Here is a 13,854-nt window from a genome sequence, read left to right as displayed (position 1 = left end):
AACAAGTACTTATCACAAAAAGAGTGTGCTGTGGAAGAATAGCAATATTCCTGACCTTGGACACTTGAAGAGGGAAACGTTTCACTCCCTGAGGTGGTGAAAAGCCACTGGCACCAGTATCACAATGTGCCAGCAGCTTCTAACCTGGAGTGCTCCATAGGATTCAAAACTCCTCAAAATCTTTCTGCTTTCTATCATCCTTGCTGAAATACTAGCACAGACTCAATCAAGTGGCTAAAACCTGCAGAGTGCATTGTCTCTGCCTTCCACAGCAGCGTGAAACAAAGGCTGGACTCACATGTGGAAAATACAGACAGCAAATAGGCATCAAGGCAAGTACAAAAAGAAGCACAAAAGGTTACATCCATGGAGGTGTATGTGAGATGATTCAAACTTGAACTTAATGAAGTTGAAACTGGTTTAATACCACATGGTGAAAGTAACCAAAGGAATGTACAAGTTCCCAAAAACATGGTTGCTATGTGCAAGAGGTTTTTCTTTGCTCTAAAACTGAGAAGTGATGACCCCAGGGTCCTGCTCTGTGTACTTGTTAGTGGAGGGAATTCTGTGAGTCACTTGGATGACTGGTTCATTTCCTATAGGCCAGTAACAAAAGAGGTAGTTGTTGAAATTATCTGAATTTTCCCAGAAAAAAACAGATCTTAGGATCCAACACTGAAGAACCATAAAAGGCATAAAACACTTTGGAAGTGATTAAAGCAGTGTCATTGAGATCAAAAACCTACTAAACATCAGCACCCTTTGTAGTGAGAGGCTTTCTTTCTTTTTTTTCTTTTAGCCTTCTGAATCTGCCTTCCCTGTTCATAGTGAGCAAACTCCAGCAGAAGGAAGTGTGAGGAAACTTAGATTTTGACCTTTAATCTGGGTCCTGAGAGATCAGACCCAGCTGGTCGATGAGATCCTAGTATTTACATTTCCTGCTTCCTGGGTAAATGATGCCATTGGGGAACAACTTGGAAAGAGGCTTTACCTTCCTGGAAAACAGTCACTGGCATAGGAGCTTGAAGCCTGAAGCTTAGCTTATCTTCACATATGCAAGCAGTTACTGGGATTTATTTCATTGGGGAAGTTGCTCAGTAAATATATTTACTTAGTTTATGCTATGTCCTACATACTACATTAAGAAATAGAATATCCCTTCAAGAAACATGAAAGCCAAAGCTACTGCAGGAGTGTGCTCTTTCAAACTGATTAACAATTTCCAAAATCAAAGGTCTAAAAAAAGCAGACTGGGGAAGAAATGGTAGGCAAGTACTTTGTTATTGAGCCTCGAGTGTGAACTGAAGTTGAAGTACAAGGAAGGGACAGCCTGAGAAAAAACGTTGCAGAATCATTGCATGGCCAGGCCACCTGGACTGACAAATGACTGTATAAAGGGCCTCTTTTAAACTTCACTCTGCTGCAGTGTCAGAAGAAACTCTGAGATCTTGAAATAAATGTAAAAGCTGCTTTTATAGTGCTCTGCTCTGTACTGAAAAGAAAAGTAACTCATTTTCTGCTGTACTTTCCTGTGTCACGTACAGCTCTGAATTGAGTAAAGTGATCTTAATCTCACAAAAGAACCTTTGTGGTGATTTATTGCTAGTGGTCTTTGTTAAACAGTCAAAGATCTTGTAACCTCTGCAAATCCAGGATAGTCAAGGGTATCTGTGAATATTCACCTATGTCATTACTTTCTAGGGTTGAATAATCTGCTGGGATCAGATAGTGTGTGCTGAGGATAAGACTTTCAGAATATGCAGAGGTTTAGCCCCATAAATTTTCCTTCAACTTTATGCAGAAAAACCTTTGGTTATTTTTTACCTTGGGTTATTTTTTAACTGGGGGCTCTGATTGAGCAAACATTGAGATACTGAGAATAGAGAAGTGTTTCTAAATTATTTTAAGCTTCCTGGATGATTTTCCTTTAAGCCTGACTAAAAGGATGATGTGAGATTATGGTGGTTGTTGACAAGCATAAATGTTATTTTGGCCCACGCTTCTCAGAAATTAATTCTTTCCCTGCTGTTGGGTTTAGAGTCCTAATTTATGCAGAGATTGGCATGTATGATGACAGGCACAATAGGATGCTTACCTAATAATAATGTTTATTAACTGTGTCTTGGCCAACAAAGAACAGATGTTTTTGTGCCTTGTTGAGATACAAGAGCTTGATTTCAATAGTCTTTTGCAATGCCTTCTAGCTTCCATCTGGATCAGAAAATAGTCCCTTACTTCACAAATTACATCAAGATAAATTTGAAATCCATGTTGCTCAGAGATTTTTTTCAAATGTCCTCTAAGTAAAAGAGAAAAATAAAGAACTATGAAAAAAAAAAAAAAAAAAGGAAGCAAAACCTGATCTTTCTTGCAAGCTTTGGAGTATCCTGAAGCTCTTTGGTAATGAGCACGGAAATGGCATCTGGCAAAACACAGTACCTCCAAACTGTGATAATATCTCTGCATTTTCCTGCCAGGTGCAAGCCAGTGTGAGCTCTTTCCATTTCTCAGTGCAAAAGTTTCGTCTTTCTTTTGTGTATTTAATCTTCTAGGGTAGCATCTCAAACGACACAGTATTTTGCAGTCCTGAAATGTTGAAGAAAGTGAACGTCTTTCTGCATTCCGATAACAAACATGAAACCAAAGATTGTAGTATCTTTGGGGTTTCTCTCTCAAGATAACCAGAGTGAATTGGTTTTTTGTAGTAGCCATAAAGTCAAACTAAGTTTCAGAAAAGTTTTGGAATATATTTGTTTTGCTTAAGTCCCAGCAGCTGAAATCATTGTTTGTGATCAAGGACATTACTTAATATTTTGTTAGTCTTTCTGACCCACGTCCTGTATCAATGAACAGGTACAATAAATGGCCCATCTGGACCCATGGTCTGAACTATCTTCCACACCTGGTGGTGTGGCCCTTTTCCTCACTTTCAGAGTGAATTTGTTATGAAACTCACTGATAATCCAGATTAACATTGCAAAATTGCCTCTGTATACTGAAAATGCTCGAAACCCCCTGCTCAGGGGGTGCATGCATTAATTTTAAGCTAGGTGGAAAATCACGGGAAGCTGTGATTCTGCTGCAACCTTTTCTGTTGCACAAAATCTGTCATTGAAGCTTCGGTTGGTGTGGTTTAAACTGTATAAATAGGTTGCTGCTTGGTTTCATCTCCTGAAATGATCAAGGTTTCCAGCTTACCTTGCAGTTAGAAATACAGCAGCAATTCTCATCGGTCAGACTTCTTCAGGGGTGAGGATAAAATAGAATATAAAAGCACTAGGCACGTTGTAAGTTCTTCTAATATTTCTCCTCCAGCCATATGAGGTGGTTCAGCTAGTGTGACAGTGAGCTGTAATTACAGCTGTGAGAAAATAACTGTGTGGTTTTGTCTGTGGCAAAGGCTTTTAAAAAATTCTTTTAAAAAACAGGGAAGAAGTGCAAGCTTTGTTTCTACTTCAGCGTGCCTTCCTTTCAGGCACTCTGTTTACACCAAATAATAGCCTTGCTTTATACAGACCCCTTCTAAGATGATAGTCCTTTAAGTAGTTGGAATCACAGCCTGCAGCAGTCTCTGTCCCTAAATACAAGTAAGCTGTTGGTATGTGGATTAAAGCTAGCAGGGACAGGTATGATGAGTCCTACAGAATATGCGGGGCGGGGGGGGTCTACGATGTACAGGAATAGGCCTTTATCTTCTGCACTGGGGGATTTATAAACTTTGTGTAAGAAACAGAGAATAAAATAGTCAGTGAACTGACTGGAATCAGCACAAAGATCTGGTTCATCTGTTATTTGGCAACAGCATTGAAGGCACTGACTTTGGATGTAAGAATAGGCAGGATGGAAAGTATAAAAACGTAGACAAGATTGGAACTTCCCAAAAAGCATGCAGTTATGAAACATATGGAATTTCACTGACTGCTTCAGTCAGTGAAAAAGTTTCAAATATTGAGTAAATGTCATATTTGTGCTCAAGGAAGGTTGAACAATTGATTTAGGCCACGGAGGATAAAAGATGCTGAGCAAGGGACAGTGCCAAGGAGAAAGAAATGGGCAATTTAAGTGAGCAGATCTTTCCTAAAGGATTTTTCTGCAGAGGTATTGTGAAATATTAAAAAAAAATAATAATACCACTAAAACTGGTTTAGCACAGGAAGAAACTTGAGGTTCTGATCACATGCCTCATTTGATGACCTATGAACTCCAGCATGTTTCTGGAGTCAGTCTGCTTTGAAGGCCACAAGGTGCAATTTTTCTGCTACCATATTGTTTGATGCTGATCAAGAAAAGGGGAACAGTGCTGCAACACTGGACATGGTCATTCATCTTGGTTCTGAGGACAAGCAACAAATGAGAAGCAAAGCAAATGTGACAGGAAGTTACAGCTCAGGTAAGATTTCACAGGGGTGGTCTCAGCCCCTACCTCACTGCTAAGTGACAGCCAAATGCTACACTGCAGACTTCTTTTTGATACTTGTTTTTTGGCACAATTTATATATATATATAAAATTTTTATTTCTTAGAAGAAGAAAAATTATTGAGACAAGCAATATCAGAGACAGGGGTTGAGAGGGAAGAGCATTTTTTGGGAGGACACTCTGAGAGGCAGGTGCTTTACTGTGTCCTGCAAGGAACCACAGTAAAGGAAGATTTCAGAGAGTGAGAGGAATTCTCAGTGTCCTGAAAACAGAAGCCAACTTGATAAATTAATACCTTCAGAATTTACATGATTTGACATTTGGAAAAAATTGCAAAAATTGGATTGGGGCGGGGCACATGCCTTGCAAGTTGGTCTGAGTTTACAGTCCAGCATGGCAAAATAAAAATTCAATTATCAGATAATCCTAGAAAAAACAGAGACTAGAATGGACAATTATTTTGTTGATATACACAATACAAGTCTGCACTTTCCTCCCCTTCAATTTAAGCCTTTAAGTAACACAACTGCATGGTGGTGCAAAGAGCCCTCACAGTACCGTGATGTCCTGATCTTGCTCATTACTTTGAGTTTGCCAGGAAGTGCCTAATCTGAACTTGTCACAGGCACACAAATGTTTAAGGAAGACAGATACTCTTTTCAAGCCCGTGTGCTTTTCCAGCTAGATTTTATACTCTTACCTGATCATTCTTCCTCTTCTTCCAGTGGCCTTTGTAAATTGAATGGGATCCAGAAACAAGACATTGTATATGTTGCTCAGTTTTGTTGTCTTGGTTTGGTTTCTTTTAATTCTTGTTAGTGTTGTTTTTTTACTCAGCATAGGCTGAAGCAAACCAAGCATGGATGGATCATGGTAATATCTCTGCAACTTATTTCAACGTTTCAGCAGAAACAATTTCAACAGGTATTTCCCAATTTATGCTAAATGGCTGAACCAACACCTCCCACCTTCATCTGAGGTCACCTGGCACCTCTGAAATCAAGCCTCTTGCTGGTTATCGTTCAAAATCCATTGAGTGTTTTAAGCAGGATGACAGTGACTTAATTCCAAAATGAAACAACTGCAACTGATCTTTTGTTCCTTCCAGTGCTTCTCTGGAGTGGGGAGGAAGTGAAAAACCCTGCTCCCTTCCAATTCTTTAAAGGTGTCTCCAAGTCTTTAAAGGTCAGTGGGCTTTAAAACAACATGAAACAAAACAGGAAGAGCTTTGCTAAGTGATATATTAAGGTGTGTTTAATTTTAAAAATATTCACCCAGCAATGTATGGGGGCAGGTTGGTTAACTCCACAGAAGATCCAAGGTCTTAAGGGAAATGAAACAGGAATATCTGGATGCACATACTCCAGCATGTGTGCGCAACTGACTTTCTGTCATGGCAGCTCCTGAAACATGCTACTGTGAAGTGATTTTTAAAGAAAACTTTAAAATTAACTAGTCAAAGGGGCATGGCAAAAATAACTTTCCCACACCCACCTTCCAATAACAGTACTGCTGCTGGTGTCCACATGGATGCTGGGACATGTGCTCCTGTCTCTTTGTCATGGGCTGGGTTAGAATACAATACACAGTCTGGGGACAGAAAATAACATTTATGTATTCAAATTTATTTTAGTATTCAGAAATACAATGTTCTGGGAAACATTGCCCAAAATGGGGTGAAGCACCCCAAGTTACAAGCATCTTTTGAGCTGATTTGTCTTTTTGCTCCTGTCCAAGCCAGGAGAGAGGATGGCCCCAGGGAATAGCTGATGATAAGTGCTTATCACAGGACAGGCTTGGATGGGCAGGGGACTCTGGTTACCTGCTAGTTTTAGGAAGCATTCTCAGCTGTGTGTTAAAATCAAAATTAGCAAATTTTCTTTATCATTATTTTTTTCAGGCCTGGGGCTAGCTTGTTCTGGGCTATGTAATTGTTTTTTTTGTTTTTGTTTTTGTTTGGTTTGGTTTGATTTGGTTTGGTTTGGTTCGGTTTGGTTTGGTTTGGTTTGGTTCGGTGTTTTTCAGAGGTTTTTTTGCTATGACTTTGCTTATTTTGATTTCATGTTATTTTCTCTTCTAGGAAGAGTTTAAGTTTTTGGATTGGATGTGTTTTTTCCCTCTTTTTAAAGTACCTTCTTTCATATGATATATTACATCTTCCCTGGCAAGCTCATCTTCAGCCATATTGCATAGGTGGATTTTGTAGGTGAGCAGAGAGCAGAATTCAGAAAAATAAATTAAAAAAAATACATTGTTTTTAAAATGGACTTTAGTTGGATGGCTTTGTAGATTTCATCCTCTAGTCTTGGCAAACCTGAAACTATTTGCTGACATAATTCTACAAGAACATTTACAGATACTTTTCTCAGAGAGATGTAGAGGGAGATGCAGACTTTAATTTTTCAAAATGTATCTATCTATTCATGCTGGGTGTGTGTGAAATCTCACATGACACTCAGCACCAAAAGGTCCAGGATACTATAGTGCTCCACAGGCTCTCATCATTCCCTGGCTCAGGGGTCCTTGGCAGTATCGAGAAGGGAAGAAAGGAGGACACGAGAAGGGTCCAACTGCTGTTCTGTATGCTTCATCCAGGAGAACATGTGCTAGGAACACATTGAAGGAGATGCCCAGGGGTCAGAAATGCTCTTGGATGTCAAATAAATGTACATGCAACAAACTGAAATCAAGATGAAAGGCTGGCAGAAGGACTTATACTCCAAAATGAGAGCCCCAGGATGTTTCCTTACAGACCATTTGGAATCTTAGATAATTTACATGAAGTTTGTGGAGAAGGGCAAGGTGAAAGGGCCTTGGCTGCACCACAACATATGTTTCATACTGCAAAGCAAAGCTGCCTACAAGAAGAAATGGATACAGTGTGCACTACCTAATAAGTTATCATTTTACTTGAGAAGTAATGAGATTTATTTAACTTGGTGGACCTTCACATGGAGAACCTTCTGGACGGAGTACTTTAATAGGATAGGCCTAAAATACACACACACACAAAAGTTAAAATAAATGCTACGTATGGGTTCTTCAAGGAAAAAAAGTCTTTTTATAGGTTGCTTTGGAGAAAAACCCCTGTGCTCTTTCCTCCTCCCCAGGAGGAGGCAGGGAAGACAGGTTTATTGACCAGTTTGATAAAGGAACACATTTTTATTCTAACAGTTTTCCCAAACAAGTCTCTCATGAAGGCTTAGCTTCTGACAGTGTGTGTGACATGCTCGTTACAGGCTACCACAAGAATGATGACTCTGTAGGACTGGAAAAGTTGTTGGCCAGCAGTCATCCCTTGCATGAGGTAGAGGATGAAACCTGTGCCACCACTGATGCTATTAGAGGGGTTTTGGTGACAGCACTATTTATGTTAATAATACCAGGAAGGGCAGAAAAAGCAGCATTCTGATCTTGGAGAAGGAGAAACGGGATTGGAAGAGAAAAAGAAGGGGATGCTTATGTTTGCTTGTTATGAAGTAGATGTACATTGCTTGTGTTACTCTCAGATTTTTTTAATGACCAAATGTACTGGATTCTGCATGAATTTAAAAACTAATCTCTGTTTAATTATAATGAGACCCTTCCCCAAAACCAAAAAAAATCTTTATGGCTGATAAGTAAACAAAAAAAAAATATGACACAAACATGAAATAAAGAGCTTGTATCCGTGCTTGTGATGAAATGAAAACAAACCTCATCTCAGCTAGACCAAATACATCCTTCAGTCCATCATCCCTAGGGATAAGGAGTCATGAGGGCAGACTGAGAACTCCCTGGGCACTCTCTTCTCCCATGGGCTGAAACTCTGGCAGGTGTCAGCCCAAGAGTCTGGCTGCCTCTTCAAATAAAAGGAATCTTTAAACTCTTGATGTCAGATCCAAGTTTTCCTACAGACTTCTTAGACTTTTCCAAATTCCTTCATCTGTGTTCAATTTGCCTGTGTATTTAATTAAAAAAAAAAAAAAAGAAAAAAACCAACACAATAGCAAAACAAACAAACTGAAAAGAAAACCCAAAAAAGCCTCCAAGAAAGAAGTCCACCAATCACTGATACCTTTATACTGCTTCTCCTTAAGAAAGAGATAGGGACACCTGGAACAAGAGCATAGATGAAGAGCACTGAGGCAGCAAATACATATGAGTTTTCATATGGTAAATTATAATGACTACCAAAATGTCTTGCAGTAAGGTAATATCAATGCCTTGGAAAAGGTAGGAAATTATAACCATTTTCACTGATATATTGGCAAGTGTTAACTGTATTTTATATGAAGTCTTTGTTCTTTAATGAGACACATTTTTCCTGCAGAAACAATTTGCTTTTAGACTCAACTTCATACACAGAATGGAAGTAATTACATTTAAGTTTGTTCCTCAGATTTCTAAAGCTGTTTCTAAATAAAACTGTGTGCTTGACAGACAGGCTCCCACTAATGATGAAAAAAAAGAAAAAAAAAAGAAAGAAATTAAAAAAAAAGGAAGGAAGGAAGGAAGGAAGGAAGGAAGGACGGACAAGAGAAAGCTTAGGTTTGTCTGCATTTTAAAATGACAGCTAGTATTTCAGTTTCAATAAAAATGAGCAAATACATTCAGTGCCACCCATTCATCATTAATTTGAAAGTTAGACAAGTCTATCATTCAAGATAAATATTAAGGATGAAAAAACATTGAAGGTAACCATTATTAAATGAAATGTTTTGTTGATGTCTTTTACCAGCTGTTTAGGCTAAACTGTGGTTTTTAATGCTCCCATAAAGAGGAGTTATTAGTGCTCTTTCTTCTGGTAGTATAGACATTGGGGAGGTAAGGAGTGTGAGATGCCAGTTTTCATTACAGTTCTATTAAAGCTCTTTGCTGTCAAGAAAAGTCAAACTGTTTTGCTTCCCTTCTGTGGAAAATTGACAGCTTATAGGTGAAACTTCAGAAATAATTAGTGGAAGTAGCTATGTAAATTCCATTGGGGGAATCAATCTTTCACAAATATATTCAAATTAATACAGTGTCCTTTTCTTTGAACAGTGACAGGGTGCAAAAATATTATTTTGGATTCCTTTAACAGCATCTAGAAACCTCCATTGCCTCTTTAAAAATAAATTACAGCCCACCCCACTCAAGAAATCACAAAGGGAGAGAGTGATATTTGAAATTAATTCAAAAATTTCTCCAGCATGTTTCCAGCTGTCAAAAATGCATTTAAGATATGCCAAATATATTTCAAAACACTTTCTGCAATTTGAAGATATCGCAAGCAATTTTTACTGCCAAAATCTTTACTCCATCTTTTTCCTAAAGCTGTAGGATGTCTTTTTATTTAGGTCCCTCCCATCATTTTTCTTTCCCCTCAAAAAAAAAAAAAAAAAAAAAAAAAAAAAACAAAAAAAAAAACCCAAAAAAAAAAAAAAAAAAAAAAAAAAAAAACACCAAAAAACAACCCAGAACAAACAAACAATCCATAGAAACCAGATAGATAATGAAATTTGCACAGTTTGGGTGCTGAGTTGGGAGTTTTGGTTTGACTTTTTTTCTTTTTTCTTTTTCAGAGAGCAAAATGTTTTGTCTTTTAGAAAGAGTAAAAATTCTTACTGTAGTGAGGGATTCAGACTGGGCTTTAGGGATCAGGACTCAAGACCATGGCTTTGCCATAGATTTTCCATGTAGCCCTGCTTATGTTGTAAGTTCTCTGCTCCAAGTCTACTCAAGCAAAATAGTACCCCCAAACTGAGTATGGAAGATAGAACCCAAATATATTTAATACCTGTTTAGCCATTGGAACACTGAGCCTGCCTGAATAGATTTTGTAGTGCGATGCCATGCACAGATCAATAAATATTTCCACTGGAAGAGTGAGTTCATGTTCTGCGCTGTCAAATAAAAAGTGGTAACCCTGGCTGAGGATCACTGGGATGGCTCATTTTGGCAGGTGCTTCTTTGTATTGGGACTCCTGCTGTATTAAACATTTGCATTCTGCTTTATCTTCAAAATGCTTTATAAACACTTCAGTATCAATCATCTTCATACATTTATAAAGATAGGTAGCATTAATACCTGTCAATAGAGTGGAGAATTTTTTGCTTGAGACTCTATATGCTCAAGGCTATTTTTAGCTTTGAGTCTATACTAGCACAGAGCTTAGAAATCTCAAATAGTGTCATTTTTCTCTGTGGTTGAACAAAGCATTGGTAGAACTGTCTGCCTTCGCAGCACTGGAACCTTTCAGGGGGTTGAGTGTTCAATACATACCTGGTGCTAACACTTCAAATGCATTCATTGAGACCATGATTCTTATCACACTTACCAACAGCTGGGGAGAGATTTATGGAGATATATTTTCTATAATTTACTGGTATATACAGAGCTATTAGTCTTTGTTGAAGAAACTTTGGAAAACTTCATGTCAATATTCTTCGCAGGACTGTAACTTGAAACGCCGTTATAAGCAAGGTGCTTCTATGTGAAGCCACAACCAGCTGAAAGCCATAACTCTTTCTTATTAAGAATCTACTCCAACTTCTATTAAAATCAATGAAAAGATCTTTCTGACTCTGGCAGGTACAGAATTGCTCAATAAAATGTTGAAAATACCCACAGGTTATTATTGTTCAGTCCATAAAAAGTCAGCCAAAACCTTACTATTTTTCACAATGTAATGTGTGTACATGGGCTTCAATTGTTTCAAAACCACTGGGGGACCCTGGTTCTTCAATAGACTGTTCACTGGAGTCAAACACTGGCAAAAAACCTGGTGGGCTCAAGAGCTTTTACTGACAACCTTTTGTTCATACCTGCTAAGCCATTTAAATTTCATACGAAGAACATGTCTAAGATCTCTCTGTTAAACTGTAAGGAAATGTCAAAGAACCCAAAATGTAGCTCCTGAAAATGTAAAGGAAAGCTCAAAATAAGATCACAGGGCACTAAAATGTTCTGAGATTTTAGAGCCAGGAGCCACCACAATTCACAAGGATGACCACCTGCTTTGTGAAGGTGTTAGGATTTTCATCACGGTAATTTTTATACCAAGTGCAAAAACTTGGGGCAGAGCAAGATTACATTTTTAGAAAGGCAGATTTTACCTCTATCTGTGGACTTCAACTGATGGTAAAGCAGTATAAAATTCTGTGAGTAATGATCCTTGCTTTTTTAACATGGCTCTTAATTTTAATTTCCAGCAAGATCTGCCTCTCCAGATTTGAAAAGTCCTCTACCCGAATTGGCTCATCTTAGGGGGAGTGTTATCAGCAGCTGTCCATGGAAGAAAGGATGTTAAAAAAAAAAAAAAAACCACAAACCCAAACCAGCTTTCTGGGGTCAGTGAAATATTCTGAGCAAAGAGATCTTTATATTTTCAGGTAAAGTTAGAAGCAATTGTTGCAGGTGCTGGAGGATAAGCAACCTAAATGATAGGCTAAAAAAGTTAGGTTTCTTTGGATAGAATTATTTCAGTGCTTATGAGCTAATCACCTTAGGCTTTATTGGGCAGTAAATCCTATCCTCCTATACATACTGAAGTCGCAGAAAAAGCTTTTACACAAAGACCCTCCTATCGTGTTGTAATCCATGTTACAACAGTTCATGTTTCAGCCAATTCAGCCTCTGTCTCTGTGAATAATCCATGTGTGCCATCATAAGGATTAGATTTTTTCTCACGTTGGGGACAGTTTGTTTAAGCTGAGACAATCATTTTACATCATAAAGGCCACTGGAAGGACACAGCTGTCAGTTCAGGGTTGTGCTTCTTGGGTGGGTTATGTGAAACCTGATTGATCTTACCAGAAGGAGCCGAGGAAGACCACAGCTCCTGAAGGTCTCTGCAGCTTCTTTTAATGCTCAGTTCACCTCTGGAATAGTTAAATATAATGCTGTTCACCTGACTTAGTTATTGAGATGGTAGATTCACTACAAATGAAGGGTGACAATACAGCTAACTACCCATAGGAATAAATGACCTCTCTCCCTTTCTTTGTCAGAATTATTCTAGATGGTATCATAGAGTCCTTTATTTTTTCAAAGCTTAAACATTCCAGGACTCCACCATTCCCTTGGGAGATTATTTCACAGCTCAATGCACCTCTGTCAGGAAGGCTTCCTTACAGCTTAGTCTGACTCTATTTTTAATAGAGTCAAACTATTTTAATGACAGGAGAAGTGTCCGCCTTTTTCCTGGTTTCAGCCAGGACAGGGTTCATTTTTTTAGAGCAGCCAGTAAGGGCCATGGCTGGGACACTGGGGTTATTCAACAACACCTCACATCATTTCCAGGGGAGGGGAAAAGGGACCACTGCTTCCAAGGAGAAGGGGCTTCTTCTGGTCAAAAAATCGTGGTGGGGGGGAATCTGGCACTGTTGATTTTCTCAGGCTCTGTGGTAAGCATTTTTACATGTGAATCACTCACTCTTTTGTGTACTTTTATTATTAATTTTGTTGTTGTTACTGTTCATTTTCTTATCTCATTGCTGTTTTCAATATATTGTTCTTATCCCAGCCTGTGAACTTTGTCTTTTTTGCCTTCAATTGGAGAGCAGGGCGGGGAAGCATCATGTGCTTTTTTTACTGGGAGTACTATATTGGAGAATATAATTCCTAAATCATGACAACCTTACATTCAAAAAAATATGCAAGTGTATTGAATTTCCTGCAATATTGTGAATTTAATTCAAAAGATAGTGTAACCATTCCATATGAACCTCACTCACACCTGCCTCCCAGGTCCTGACTGTTCTGAGTTTCTCTAAAGCAGTTCCCTCTTTGAAATTACTGCTCTGCCCGCTATATCAAATACATTTCCTTTATGTTTATAAGATCAATAAATTGTGCATATATTCCTGTAGGCATAATGCTTAGTTTCATATTTATGGGATTGTTTTAAAGTTTCCCTTTTAAAGTTTCAACCAGATCAACTAATGGCCGCATTTATCTAACAAATGGGCTGGCTGAGCTCAAAAAATATTACAAATCTTCACAGGTTTAGAAATTATTTTCTTTTGAAACTTGGAACATTTTACTGACTTTCTGAAAAACAATAATTAAACCCATCAGCATGGTAGAAAAAATATTCCTGGATATAGTTTTCAAACTTCTGTGTTTTGCCTATGTGTCCATCCTTCTGAATTTTCAGTATTATTTTTTTAATATTTCAGAATATTTTTCTGTCATATTCCCCTACAGCTGGTTCTTTGCCACCCCTTTGGGGAATAAGCAGCGCTTTTCCACCTGGGGAGACATGGGTCCCTGTTTGTGTGCACCTTCCAGAGCAGCTGGAGCCACCAACACCATGGACTCACGGTCACTTTGGCTGTTGTAGGTTTGGCTGTGCAACTTGACCTTCACCCCATTGCTGTCAGTAGAGATGGAGTGACCAAGTTGATTGTACCTGCAGGTTCCCACAGGGCAGAGGCAACACTGAGGTCCTGGCAAGCCCTTTGTGAAGAATGC

This window comes from Pyrgilauda ruficollis, unplaced genomic scaffold (assembly GCF_017590135.1).
Source record: "Pyrgilauda ruficollis isolate IOZ18807 unplaced genomic scaffold, ASM1759013v1 scaffold24, whole genome shotgun sequence".
In the NCBI taxonomy this organism is placed as follows: domain Eukaryota; kingdom Metazoa; phylum Chordata; class Aves; order Passeriformes; family Passeridae; genus Pyrgilauda; species Pyrgilauda ruficollis.
The sequence above is the reverse complement of the archived record's forward strand: the minus strand, read 5'-3'. Positions refer to the sequence as shown.